At 37.3% G+C, this 15,598-nt stretch overlaps 1 protein-coding gene across 3 annotated transcripts in view; it reads right to left on the bottom strand.

Moving 5' to 3' along the window:
• Positions 1-15,598, bottom strand: part of plxnb2a.1 (plexin b2a, tandem duplicate 1) — a 127,458-nt gene that overhangs the window by 76,617 nt on the left and 35,243 nt on the right. Inside the window, exon 1 of one of the 3 annotated variants that reach the window (XM_067428599.1) lies at positions 6,175-6,252. The exons of 1 other annotated variant lie outside the window; for it this stretch is intronic. The gene's annotated coding sequence lies outside the window, so the exon portion shown is untranslated. Of the gene's footprint in view, positions 1-6,159; positions 6,253-15,598 lie in introns of those variants that run through there. One more of the 3 variants, XM_067428600.1, reaches the window with a different exon arrangement.

Here is a 15,598-nt window from a genome sequence, read left to right as displayed (position 1 = left end):
TCACCCCGGATAATGTCACGGAAAACAAAAGATGAGCGGGAGGAGGGTGTGGAATCACTGGAAGCAATTTTCCGCCGTCTCAGAGCGTGAAAAGCAGCTCGTCCGGGCTGCAAGATGCCCTATGATGCACAGAGCTAAAACCGGTTTACCAAGAAAACATAATGCCCCGATCTATGTCAGAAAAACTGTAAAACTGAACTTAGATTAGCATCTAAGAGAGAAAAGTGGAGTCTGTGGAAGAACTGCAAGGCCATAATCAATCATGTTCAAAGACATAGACCTCACACATTGACACCTAAATATCAAAAACACATTTGAGCTCCGATCTAAATTCTACAACTACATTGCTATAGGGTCATTCTATGTCAACAGACAGGTATGTTCTACGCAACCGGGTGATGGGGGAAAAAATTACACATTTCTAGTTTCAACATTTATTCTTCTGATATTCCTTTTTAAATATAAAAAGTATCAGCTGTGTGCAAAATGAACCATATTTGCTTTTCGACCAATCGACTGCATTAAGACCTCTATATCGCTAGGACTGAACTATCGAGAGCCTTTAAAAAGAAAAAAACAAAAGGAAAGTTTGTTAAGAATCAGAATCTAAAAGGATAATACGATATCTTTAATACTTCTTGAGCTACAGGTTGGGCTGGGACGGTATGGATGTTTTCTTACCGCGGTTGAAAAGCAAGAAATTCCCACGGTTCAGCGGTAAACCGCTTTTAAACCCTGATGCCATGGCCCATTGCGTGTCTTGTTGTGAGTGCGACACACAAATCTTCTTCTATAGCTTGCCCTGTAAATTAAGTTAAGAGCATAACTACTGCATATATGCTATTTTAAATACTGTAGTCTATGCCAGATATATAATATAGCCTACATTTTAAAATAATAAATGCCCAAACATCCATTTCATAAGCATGCATGTTTATTTTCCATCCATGAAACAATACACTAGCCTGTAAAACATTTAAATGATTACAAGTAAATAATGGTAATCTTAAGAATTTAAGAAAATTAAATATTTTTTAAAAAAAGATTTGGTCAATAACGAAATTATAGTTAAATAAAAAAAAAGTATGTAGATAGGCCTATAAAATAAAAAGTGCACAACTCCGAAGCAAGCTACTTTTTTCCCCTCACATGCATCCTAGCGCGGACGAGTCCTTTGGGTTAGTAAAATAAAGAAATTATAGTTTTTAAATAGAAAATTGTATTTATGTAAAGAGATAGGCAATATTAAAATAAAAAGTAGCTACAGATCCACATAAGTGGAAGCAATTACTTCCCTCATGTGCAACCTAGCACGGAATCATGGATGAGTCCTTATTTGGGTTAGTTAAATAACAAAATTATAGTTTAAGTAGAATATAGTATTCATGTAAAGAGATAAAATACAGAGTAGCCTATAGTAAATTATATATTTGTATACAATTTTTTTTTAAAAACACGATGTCATCGTCCATCACAACAATATGAAAAAAACATGGCTGCATGTAAACCCTTTTTTCCCCTTGCGGTGAGCCCTAGTTACAGCCCTAGTTACAGGCATGTAAAATTTAGAAGAAGAAAAAAAAAATGCTTTTTTCCCCCTTTTTTGAACTGTCACCGTTGGCATATAATGCATCAAACATTGCACAAGTCAACAGATTTTACTAATAGACCTACCTATCTCAGTGTAAAAATAAAATAATGATGCTGCCATCTTAGTTTCTACGGTCATTTTTACCCCCCTGTAATTTGGCTCCAGATCTCAGGTGAACATTTTTAATTTTGACCACCCTCTACAAAACAGTGGATTACATTAAACATCTACGGCATCTAACATTATGGCTTTCATAACTATTTATGTTTTTCTTTCTACAGAAAAAAAAATATTATCAAAAACAAAAGTTTGTGCTGGGAAACTGTCAAAAAATGTGGTTGACACGTAATGACCCTATAGGCAGCTTCTCTAAGGCAGCATCTAAACTAGGGTCCACTATACCAAAATTTCAGTGATCGGTACCATACCAGTACAATTTTTGCGGTTCTGTACAAATTACAGTACCAGAACAAAAACATTTTAAAAATGGGTCCTGTTTTGCAGTTTCCAAATCCATCACAAATTTAAAAACGGGTTTCTTGCAGTGTACTAAGGGGTACTACTAAACAGAAAGCAACAGAAGATACCTCCCTTATAATCACAAAAGCCGTCGATTTGACCCATCATGGAACTGATTTGGAATGTTCTTAATTGGCAGTGATTCCGCACACAAGAATAAACTAGCGACTGATTACAGTATTTAAAAAGTCTACTCAGTGTTCTTGTAATTTAAACTGAACTAAACTGAACTAAAATAAAATAAAACCGTTCTCTCTTGTACATCCATAAATCTTAACCTAAAATATTGTTATATTGTCATTACACTACATCGGTCTGTATAACGTTACAGAAAATTAGAGGGATACCGTAATCAGCATAAAAATACATTACACTGGTTAAATTAATATTTAGAAGTGAATAAAAAAAACACATAATACTGGTAAAATTAATATTTAGAAGTGAATAAAACATAAAATAACATTTCTCTAACTTGTCACAATCTTGTATTAATTTTTTCACTGAGGTCAGAAGGAGAAATTACTAAGATAATGACATGAACAACCTGTTAAAGAGGATGTCAATTAGAAGACCAGTTGTAATTTATTAATATATTCAGAAAAAAAGGTTCATTTGTAGGACAGCTGAGATCAGCATCATCCCCTTATGCTAAGGACATTTTCGGAACGAGATCTGCCCAGGAGTTAGCATTTTTATTAGCATGAAAAAGACAAGAGGGCAAAGCTAAAGTCAATAATTAGATCATTTACATAATCTGTATCCCCAATTCAGCTGATAGGTTCCACCCCAATATGTAAAGGCCATCTACAAGCATCTGACCTCACTTTCTCTTACAGCTCAATATCTTTCTGTGTCTAACTTCAAAATATGTCATTTGTGCCTCTTACTTCCTGACCACAACTCATTTATCCTGTGTAACCAAAAATGCAGTCTTCTTGACCTTGTTTACAGCAAGACATTTTAACGCAAGAACACCTGACAGTAAGGACTAGGAAGGAGCATGGACTGAGACACCTTGGGCCTCCTCAGAGGACCTGAACACAATACAAACTCAGAGCTTTACAGCTATTTTTAGGTCAGAACAGCAAGTGAAACTAATTTAACATCAGGGATTGAAATCATAAGGTTTTAACAACGATTCCAAGAATTAGTGAAATACTTTTTAGGAGGAAATATTTGGAAACAAGACTGAAAGTAACTTGCATTTTGATGGCTGAGTCAGATTATTTGAGTAACTCTGATTCATGAGTGATTCACTAAAAATACCCGTTAATAGGAATGCATGTTGTTGCATTCTGTAGAAAGATGAGTTGTCAATTTATTAGAATACAATAAAATTCAAGATATTTCATGTCATAGTAATGTGGCATATAATAGGCGCATGGAAAAAGAAGTCACAAAAAATCCTCTGCTTCCAATTTATTTATTTATTTAATAAAACTGAACTGGTTTTGAGAAAGAGATGATTCTCACTGTATTAACACACATTTTAAATGAAATTATAACTATGATAGAGCAAAATCAGGGTTTCAAGAACACTCAGCCTGTGTCTCTGAACCACTGAAACTCCTACCGATTTGTAACTATTATGTTTCCACCTCCTAATGAACTGAACAAGCTGATTAGAGTCATCATGCACCAAGTGATCCATGCAACTATTCCAACAGCAGTTTTAATCAGTGACATTTATGGACCAGAAAGATTGTCTCTCAGAGTGGGAACGTTACCACCACGGGTCTACGACACAGCTTAGAGAGCGAGAGTGAGAAAAAGCGCCCCAACACCCGCCAAGAAACACAATACTCGATATTGACATGCAACCACCATGAAGAACCCCTTGCGAGCCTCATTGGAAATGATATTTGTGATGAATAATTTTCTTGCGGTAACAAAAACGATCAAGAAATCTGAAGCCGGATTCCTATTGGATTAAGATCTTTTTTTCAAATTGTTTTGTGCATGGAGGAATGTGAATGGTGCCGTTATGGATTTCCTGTCAGTCGAGGCCTTTACACATGCTCTAATGCTTCTCAACAAACAGACATCCGAATTCTATTTGGCAACGGCATTAAAGCATAAATAGTTCTGCCGTTCTCATTTGGAACATTTGTAATGACATAAAATACAATAGGAAATAGGCTTTCAGAAACAATACAGGCGACAAAAGAAAGTCCTTTTGAAAAGAAAATGTTTTCAATGTTTGAATTAACTACCCACCTTGTCCTTCAAGCATATGTGTGAACAACTATTTTCAAAGGTGTTTTTGTCTGTACACCCATTCATGTGTTGATTAGATCAGAGTAAATGACTGACACAGAGTTAAAGCACAGCAAAGTTGCATAATTTTTCCTGGAACGAGGAGAAATGTCTCTTGCTCTAAGATTACTCCAATATAAGAGTTACATGTTAACAGCCCATAATACAATTGACCTATTTGTAAGCCCCTACCCTTGAACACCGATGAGTGAATGGCAGTTGAGTATCAGTTGCATGGGGACCAGAACTCAGACATCTTTAGGTTTCAGCGCCATAGAGAAACACCGGAAGATCCGAAGCTCTCATCAGTTTGTTGGAGTTTATGCTAAAAAAATGGTAAAACCATGTTCCTAGGATTACTTGAAATACTGGTTCCAGGTATCCTGAGAGGATGTTTTGGTTGTCATACTCTCATTAAGTTACGATTAAAGTTAGTGAGTCCATGCTAACGTACAAACCTAAATAGCTAACTGTTCTCACGTCATGTACAGTGTCTACATTTCAGTACCTCTCCATATTAAATTGGTTAAAATGTAAATTAAAGGTCCCGTTCAGTTAGTGTGAAATGTTGCTGTTAGAGCATAAATAATACCTGTAAAATTATAAAGCTCAAAGTTCAATGCCAAGCGAGATATTTTATTTAACAGAAGTTCCCTTTCAAAGCCTACAGCGAACGGCCGGTTTGGACTACACCCCTGCACTTCCTTCAGGAATGACATCACTAGAACTTGACTAACCCTCCGCCCACAAGAACACGCAAAAAAGGGGGCGTGGTCTTGTTGCTCTCCCACGTGGAGAAGAGCGCGCATTCAGCGCTTGCATCTCCCCGTTATGGTAAGAGGCGGGACCTTTCCGGGCAAAGTGCGCTAAGCTGCTGTCCAATCACAACACGGGAAGCGCTGGCCCAATCAGAACTCGTTACGTGTTTCTGAAGGAGGGACTTCATAGAACAAGGAAATCATCAGGCCGTTTTTAGGACAGAGGAAACAGCGCTGTACAGATAAGTAAATTGTGTGAAAAATACTGTGTTTTTACACGCGAAACATGAACTCATGTTATATTGCACACTGTAAACATAATCAAAGCTTCGAAAACACGCGAAGAACGGGACCTTTAATTTAATCTTACTCTGCAGTACATGAACATACCCTAATATGAGGCTTCTCCTGCTTGCATTATGATCTGTAAGCCCTCACTTCCAATTGAATCTTGTTACCCACCATATTTATTTTAAAATCCTTTATATATCACTCCATGGCATATTTAAGACCCACTTGAATGCTCCTCGACGAGAGGTGGTCCTTCTCCAAAAAACCTCTCAGGGCAAGGTTTTTACACTGATGGTTGTCATTGTAACCATTGTTTGTTTGTCCGAGTTAGCAACAGTAACTAAGGGGGAGGGACTTGCCAATAGGTCAATTGCATGTGAGCAACAATTCACCACAGCTTTGTCCCAAGGCTGCTTTTGAAAGTCAATGGGGTCCAATGTTGTTTTGGCCCTGATTGCCTATTATTGTATAGCCAAAATCAATTAATCATTCTTCAAATCAACATTCTTCACACAAAAGAAGACATTAACATGAAAGGAAAGTTAAAAGAAGATAGAAGTCAAAAGAAGACATTAACATGAAAGTCAGTAAGTTTTTAACCAAACAAAGCGAAACCCAAACCAAAACCAGCACAAAACCAAACCAAAATGACTTGCAGTGACATTCGTGAGAGTGCTGAGTTTCTTACAATCTAACGGTTAAGACAACGTCAACGAATCTATAACAGTCCCCATATCAACACACCTGCGATGCAATTACCTCTTCACTTCAGTCACATCTACCTCCCGTCACTCTCCCATGATTAATCAAGAGGGGTGGTGCAAGAAAGATGCGGAGGTGGGGAGAGGGTTTACGTGAAATGAAGGAGAAAACGAAGAGATGTGATGAAATCTAATGAAAAGCATTGTAATCACACTGAAGAGCCCATCTGCGCTCAGGAGTCTAATCAAACTTCCATGCCTCAGATTAGACTGTAACAATACACCTCACACAGATACCACACACACACACTTTAAAACGGTAGAACAGCAGGATTTAGGTGCGGAAATCAAAGCTTCCACCATTAACCACTCGTTTGCTCGGCACAGACAAAAATTTAAACGTTTTGGAAAGTGCATTTCTTTCATCTTACACTCCATTACACTTTATTAAATCTCTGGTAAACAGGAGGCAGGCAGCAGATGTAAAATATCTAGTCGGTTTACCTGCTGCTTCTGGAATATAAAAGATTATGTAAAATATGTATAGCATAACTCTGTGCTAAAAAAAATAAAAGAGGCTGCAGCCTTGAATGTGAAAAAGATGTAGAAACCTCCATTATTCCATGAATACACATTACCAGCAGCCATATCACCCTGTAGCCCAGGACTGGCATCCCACTGAAGTTAAGCATGGTTGAGCCTGGTCAGTAGCTGGATGGGACACCAACTAGGAAAACCAGGTAGCTGCTGGAAGAGGTGTTAGTAAGGCCAGCAGGGGGTGCTCACACTGTGGTCTGTGTGGGTCCTAACCAAACGGCAACCTCCCGCAATCTCTCTTGAAGCCAATACGGAAGTAATGTAAACTGCAATTCCTTAACTGGCCACTAGAGGCAGGCTCCAGAAGGGAGCAGAATCTCATTGAGCCCCATGTTAAAATTCTCAACTTTACAGCAGAAAAAAACATGTTTACAGCCTGGTACAAATTGTGTTTTTTGCCTATACGGCTAACTTTAATCTTCATGACAACTGTGAGGGGGGTGAATTTCTTTATAACTCATTCGTTTACGTTATATAAAGCCTTAAAGTTCGGCATTATTAAGGGCGTGGTTACAAGTGGATAGCCATTTATCTGCCGTCTATAGTTATTTAGTCACCTCAGCTACGCGCACATCCCGCCTTTTTGCCCATTTTCTGTAATCCGGGAGTGACACGCGATGACTCGCTCACAAGATGGTAACACCCAGCTCGTCCCTACTTTAAGCTTCAGAACAGCTTATCAGAATCCTATGGGTGACGTCATGGACACTACATCCATATTTTTTACAGTCTATGGTCCTAAAGCCCCAGTATAGGGATAGGATCACTGTACGTAACAAACACTATCATTCGGATGAGATGTTAAAACGAGGTCCTGACTAACTGCCAAATTCTAGAATGACAGAAGACTGATGATGTTGAATACGTTGCATGGACCACTTGAATAAATTTTTTATGGAGTGTTTAAAACCAGGGGTGGGAGGATGGGGTGCAATTCCTATCCATTTGCATGCAAAAAAAGGGATCAAAAAATCTCCTTTTGTGTTCCACTGGAGTCAAGACGGGTTTGGAACAACATGAGGGTGAATAAATTGTGTCAATTTCCCTTTTTGAATGAACTATCCCTTTGAAGTCAACATGAAACTGCATTCATAACCCATTTTTCCATCATAATGTGATGTTTTTTGCAGTGAAATCGTAATTTAAAGAAAAAATAATAATTTTGGATTGATTGGTTGATTGATAGATTACATTATGAAGACAATTTTATGTTCTTTAGAATAATTTGCACCAATGAATCATGCACAATATATTAACACTAGAGTGGCCTTACTGCTCTGAGAATTAACATCAAGAATTAGATTCAAAAGACCTGGATAAGCATGAAAAGATCATCTACCCAGAGCTTGCATCAGGAAGAGATGCTATTAACAATCACAGCTTTTCTTCAAAAATGTTCTTAACTAGCCACAAGTGTAAACGCTGGTGAAAACAAGCTGTCAGTTTCAAAATTTTGGGGCAGTCAATGCAGGCTGAGCAAACCGCTGATCATGTTTCCCTCAGGCCAAAACAACAAGCCTGACAGCCTGTTGTAGCAAGATGCTGCCCTTTAACACTGATCTCAGACCAGCTTTGACATTTCTGCTATTATGGTGAGAAAGACGACCGAGGAGAGCAAGCCAACTTGAAAAAATGTGCGTTTTAGATTTCAGACTAGATGCCACAAAAAAAGGCTGTCATGTCAGATTGTCACAATAGCAAAGCTTCAAAGATGTCACAATTCACAACACTAAATTTCATGAAACAGCAAAAAAATCATATTGGACACATACACTATCATTAAAGGTATAGTTCACCCAAAAAAATTTTATTACACCATCATTTACTCACCCACATGCCATCCTGCCATTATTTTGGGGTGAACTTAGGGCTGGGCGATAAATCGATTTTATGAATTAATTCGAGTTTTTAGTTTACGACGATTTTTGTGAATGAAAATCGGTTTTCTCTTTCAAATCCGCAGACGCTCCCCTCTGGGCTCCCGTAATGGCTCAGCCCTCCCCGCGCGCGTTTGCCACAGAGGTACACAAACAACAAGGATCGCGTCTAACAACATACCGTGTCATTCGTAATTGGTTCAGTTTTTCACAGAACAATTAACAATACCCCGCTGCAAAGTGTGTTTGAAGTCTGAACGGAACCGCGGTAGGCGTTATACTCATTTAAAGCTGCGCTGACACGAACGCAGCGCGAGCTCACACACGGGCCAATCTCGTGACAGACACGATACACAGCGCTGGTGATCCAGTGAGAGACCGTTTAAATCAACACACCATCGCTACTGTGATCTAGTGGAAGCGGTCGGCGCAGAATTCTGTTATAAACCATAGGGCTGGTCGATTCCGAAATTTTTGGAATCGATTCCGATTCCAATTTGTGTTTCCGGAATCGACAGAGTCGATTCCAAGAATCGATTCTGCACTGTTGTTTTCGATTCCTTTTCGATTCTTCTTTTTTTTAACAAAATCAATGGAGGAACCTAGTTCCGGAGTGACTGCAGGATACAAGGATGTAGAAAGTATCCTTCTCCGAAACTTTATTTGTAAAACGATGATACATTTCCATAACTCTGATGAATTTTAAATGATGGATTCTCCTGAAATGGCCCATATAGCCCAGAAGTAAATGCGATTTAGCCTAATAAATAAAAAGGATAGCACATTATTCATGGATGTGCATTTATTGCATGTTTAAAACTACATGTCTAAAATGCATGTGCACAGTTAAGTTGAATGGCTATGTTCAAATACGTTTTTTTGTACAGAATGTACGAGGCAAAATAACCACAATATTAACGAAAACAATAATATAAGAGTGCGCAGTTTATTTGTCAATCAGATGCGCGAGCAAGTTGCGTTCATTACTATAGCAACATTAGACTCGGTCATTAAGCTGTACTCTCTAGTCTAGTTGCATTTTCTTTCAGTTATCAATGGATTAAAGAAAACAAAAGAAAATAGAAAATTAAAATAAGGCCCTCACATCTGCATCTGTAAGCAGCGCTCAAAACCTACCGTTGTGGATAACAGAACCATATCACAATTTAAAATTATGGAGTTTTTGTGTGCAAAATGTAGCAAACTTGTCCACGATGCAGGATCACAGAAGGAAACAATGACAATAAACACTATTAAACTAAGTGAATCAAAGGTATAGTAATAATCAGCTATATGTGTTCACATATGGTTTGATTTGAACGTTTCATACCATACAAATAAGTAGTTAGAATTACGTTCTAGGGACGTCATCACGCAATGACGCAAAAAAAAAACAGCTGAATTGCTTTATTTTTAACTCGTTATTTGAAACTAACTGTTCAAAAGAACCTTTTGCAAAAATTAAATAGACTTCCAATCATTATTATTAAGCGAGAGACAAGTGAAAAAAGAGGAGTCGATTCCCCGCGATGGAATCGATTCCAAACGTTGGAATCGACTCTCGATTCCCAACGCCTTGGAATCGAGGAATCGATTCTTTTTGGAATCGATTCCCAGCCCTAATAAACCACAGATATCAGATCAAACAGAGCTGAGCGAAGGTCAGGGGTTTCAGTCACAAAACACCAACATTTACCACGATTGTACTGTAGTAAAACCACATGGATTTAATGTTGTTGTTGTCATTATTTATCTCAGGATTCGTACAACCTTTTGAGATTGAAATTCAAGCACTTTCCAATGGTTTTCAAGAGCTTCACACTTATTTCCAGCACTTCAAAGCTCTAGATATCCGATTGTAATGTTATTTTTAATGTGATGGTTTGTAAAACTAAAAGTTTAAAGGGGTCTTGTGAAAGAAATAGTCGAATGTTTTTTTTAGTTTATTTTTTTTTAATGTGTAATCCATTTTGTAGCATTTTTATTTAAAAAAAGATATGAAATGCCCACCACTATAACCAGCAGAAGAGCACTTATTGATTTATTAGCGATTTTCACTCCCTAATGCATGGAAAGTACGAAGTCACAGTCTCAGGAAAAACTAAACTTTTCTTCAAATTGTGACTAAATTACAGTAAAGTAAAGAGCTCCTTTAATAATCACTGAAGCTGTCGATCAGTTCAGTGTGAGACTATTGAAGAACAATGCTAATCTATATTTAATAAGAGCATTAGGCTACATTTAAATTTTCCCTATACTTTTTTTGCACATTACTGTTGTTAATAAAAGTTAATTTTATCTGCATATCAATTCATAAACCTTTGATATGTATACTGTTTATTGCAAAAGATATGGTGCCCATTTATACTGTGGAATAGTCGGGGGTTATTCACATGCTGAAAGTTTTGCACCCCAGGTGGCACTTCTACCAAGCTGCAAATATTTAATTTTACCTAAACAAAATAAAGTTAAAACTTGTTTTGAACAATTTCTTTGTCATCTGCAGACTGATTTTAAGTAGGAGGGGAAAAAAATCGTTTTAAATCGTAAATCGAATTTTTGGTGAAAAAATCGGGGATTTTTTTTTTGGGCCATATCGCCCAGCCCTAGGTGAACTATCCCTTTAAGATAATCAAATGTAGTATTCAAGTGTTTTTCACACACAGAAGTGGACGTGCACACATGGTCATACTCAAGGAACTTGTGTGGTTTGAGCTTTTGAGTTTGAATGCAATCCATATCAAATAACAAGCAAATGCACTCCTTCAGAAATTACTCCAGGTTTGGACAAAGCAGAACTCAAGGCTGATGATTTAATGTGCCTGAGCCAAGGTTTGAGTAGGAGGGTCTGATTACAGAGAACAGGATAGACTCCATGGCTGAAAGTCTCTGGAATCACATCCTCTGTTGAATGTACAGTCTGTATTAGGACGGAGGTAAACAAATGACTACAAAGACCTAGAAAGAGAACAACAAAACATTAAGAAAACACCTTAAAGGGTTAGTTCACCCAAAAACTAAAATGTATGTCATTAATGACATAATGACCATAATGTTGTTCCACATCTGTAAGACAGTTTAAGATATTTTATATTTAGCCCGAGAGCGTATGCACACTTTACTGTCCATGTCCAGACAGGTAATAAAAACATCATCAAAGTAGTCCATGTGTGACATTAGTTAGTTCATTAGAATCTCTTGATGCATCGAAAATACATTTTGGTCCAAAAAAAAAAAAAATCACAAAAACTACGACTTTATTCAGCATGGTCTTCTCTTTCGGTTTGTTTTAAATCCTCAAATAAAGATTCAAACGGTTATGAATCAGCGTATTGATTAATTTCAGCAGTTTGGCAGTTTGACACGTGATCCAAATCATGAACCAATTCGCTGCTTCAAAAAATATATATTATATGTAGTGTGTGTGTGTGCGCGCGCGTGCGGTCAAATTACCCCACAATGAGAAGAATGTCTCCAAAAAGGACTGTAAAATATGAAATTATCAACACCACCAGCGGTCCCCATGAGGAAAACAACGTCATAAATATACTCACTAAAGACTTCATGAAAATGCAAAAGGCTTTTTATTAGGTTTAGCTGCTAGAAATTACAATTAGCTCAGTAGAAAATCAACAGAAATCAATGGAAAGTCACCGCCATGACAGAAAACAAATGTGTGCGCTATAGGCAGATCTCGGAAAGCCACCTATAAGGCAGCCTTGAGCAAAACTTGCCCAATTAACCACCCAGATAGTCTCGTTCAAGAAGTACAGAGAGAATGTGAGAGTGAGAGATTCGCCCCATTGCCTGAGGACCAAGGGCAAAAGGTTAGGGACAAAAAAGGCCTGGGACAGATTCTGACACACACACACACACACACACACACACTTTTCACTTTCAAGTATCAAGCACACACACACGCATATAAGCACTTGAACAGCACTCCACACAGGCATCACAGTTTAAGATGTAATTTTCCAGAGGGAATTTTGCCCCTTTTTTTGGATATACACCACAGAGAGTGAAAATTACTGGACACTGATACTGAAATTAGAATACGTTGCAGGGCTGGATATGAACTTGCATAATCTATGTGACCACTGGAGTAAGATATTTTTACTTAAAGCTTTCAAATTTTTAAAGTTAAATATTATAATTTATTATTGCATGTAAATCAGGGAAATCAAACTGCAATCGCAATTTGGTTTATTAGCGATTATGAAAATGTAAAGGCTGTGATTTGAATTAAATAAATGCCCAGCCCGATCTCACGAAAATGCGTATAAATAGTACGAGTGTGCAATCTCGTGGAATGTATACGCCAAAATGAGCATTGGCGTGCATATGGTACGCGGTTTTTCGCGTGCATATGATACTCACTTTATGGCGTATTATACGTACGAACCCCCCACCCCCCTAAACCTACCCAAGAGCGTGTCATTTGCATGCCATAAAGTACGTATCATATGCACGCAAAAAACTGCATAGCATTTGCACTCGACGAGATTTCACACTCGTACTATTTATATGCATGACCATGAGATCGTGTTGCAGCGCCCAGCATGTTAGTGAAGAGCAGCTCTGTGGTTCTTTTAAACACAGTTTGAGTCACTTATAACATGCGTTTGAAAAAGCAACACACATCAAACATCTTCACAAACTAATAATGTGAAGCATTTATAAACCGGTTCAACAAAATACAACATTTAATAATGTTGTTTTATTATTATTATTATTATTATTATTATTATTATTATTATTATAATTTGCAATAATAATAATAATACTATATACACACACAAAATGGCATATACACACACTTTTCATTAATAAAAATAAATAAATGCATTTTCAAGTGCAATTGCAATTTTAACCAGAATAATCGCAATTAGATATTTTTCCCAAATTGTGCAGCCCTAACGCAGATCAATATAAAATGATTTTTAAAAATAAAATGAAATTAAGTATTGGCTAATAGCATCGTCCAGAATTGTAATATTGATCAATCTCTAATTCACAAGCTGAGAGGAAATTAGTCAAAAAGTTCATTAATGCGTTAACTCAACAACATCTATTTATTGCTTTGGCTGTATCATCATACCTACATTTTTAAAGCACAGCCCATTCACAAACTCTAACCAAAGCACTGGTTATCTCTATCTCGGTCTCTCTCTCTCGGTCTCTCTCTCTCTCGGTCTCTCTCTCTCTCGGTCTCTCTCTCTCTCGGTCTCTCTCTCGGTCTCTCTCTCTCTCGGTCTCTCTCTCTCTCTCTCTCTCTCTCTCTCTCTCTCTCTCTCTCAGATTTTATCACTTTACTGAGTTATAGACTGATAAAAATGGACTTCTCAGACAGATAAAACCTCAAACACAACCCAAACAGAAACTGTATTCGCCTCTATTTCTGAGTTTATCTCTCTCTCTGCATGTATTAGTGTCGTTTGTGTTCCACTTCGTTGGGAAGGCTGGGGTTATTAATTAAAAACAGCAGTGCAGACATGTCTAACACTAAGTGCAAACAACTTATTAAAAATTCTGTTTTATGAATTTGAGTTTCAGGAAGAACAAAAAACAATGACAAGAGGGTAATGCATGAGCCGGTTAAACGTGTACAGATAGCAAATTGAGTGTGTTTTGTGTGTTTAATACACAGTTTATGCATCTTGTGTGTTACAATATCTGCATCTGAGAATATTTAGCTAGTTGTGTACAATGCTAGGGAAGATACTCCGTATAAACTATACCTTGGTAAACTCAAATGCATAAAAAAGAGCTACAAGGATGTCAAGTAGCTAACAAACCTGAAATGATATAAGTGAGCAGTATTTTTCGAATTACATCTTTGCCAGGTTACAGGATTCAGAACTATCAGGATGCCAGGACATCAATTAGCACAAACCAGCATCAAACTAAAGCCACACTTTCAATGTTAACAGTCGTAGAACTTAAGTAGTTAGCTTAATAGCAGTGCTGATGCAAAAATGATGACAAAAATGAGTGATGATTCAAATGGATTGAATTAGGCACTAAAATGTTTGATTACTGCCTTATCTCCCTCAATTCCAAAACAGCTTGCGTAATGTAATGTGAACATTATGTCACGCTACACTGCTATTTGTTGAAACATCTACACCTCTTTGAAAACAGTCGAGCTAATGATTTTAAAGGGATAGTTCACCCAAAAATTTGAATTTGATGTTTATCTGCTTACCCCCAGGGCGATCACTTCCGGTAAGTGAGGTAAATGTACACGATCTGGTGTAGAGATACGTGTGAGCGATCACTTCCACCGCTTATGCCAGATCGTGTACCAGATCACTCATAAGATATCAATATGTGGTCACGAGCCGCAGGATTTAATATGGATTTGTATATGTGCATGTTTTTTTTTAATTCTCATAGTCCTCATACTCTAATGTGTTACCATTCACATGCATTATACGACTTTCATACAGACTGCAACTATTGGAGTTAAGCATCTTCATTTGTGTTTTATTGAAGAAACAAAGTCACCTATATTTTGCAGTTAATTTGTTAATCTGGCCCAACTTTATATTAGGTGGCCTTAAGTATGTACTTACATCAAAAAATAAGAACAATGTAATTATTACTGTGTTCAAATTGTATTGCAAAGCACTTGCTGATATTGAGGTGGGATATGGGTAGAGTTAGGGACAGGTGTGGTGGTGTGAGTAAGTTTAAGGGTAGGGTTAGGTGTAAGGGAAGTGCCAACTGTGTAATTACAAATGTAACTACAGAAATTAATTACAGACGTAATTACATGCAGGTATTTTTTTAAATGGAAGTACAATGTAAAAACATGTATGTACACAAGAAGCACATTGTATCAAATGATTGATTAAAATGTTACTACATTGTACTTAAGGCCACCATATATAAAGTGGGTACAGCTGTTCATGGTGCAGTTCATTATTAGTTCATGTTAACTAATCTTTTTAACTAATGTTAACTAATGGCCATTATTCTAAAGTGTTAGCCAATTAGTTAGCC

The sequence above is a fragment of the Pseudorasbora parva genome, chromosome 20 (genome assembly GCF_024679245.1).
Source record: "Pseudorasbora parva isolate DD20220531a chromosome 20, ASM2467924v1, whole genome shotgun sequence".
In the NCBI taxonomy this organism is placed as follows: domain Eukaryota; kingdom Metazoa; phylum Chordata; class Actinopteri; order Cypriniformes; family Gobionidae; genus Pseudorasbora; species Pseudorasbora parva.
Note: the sequence above shows the minus strand (reverse complement) of the source record. Positions and strands in the feature narration are given on the sequence as shown.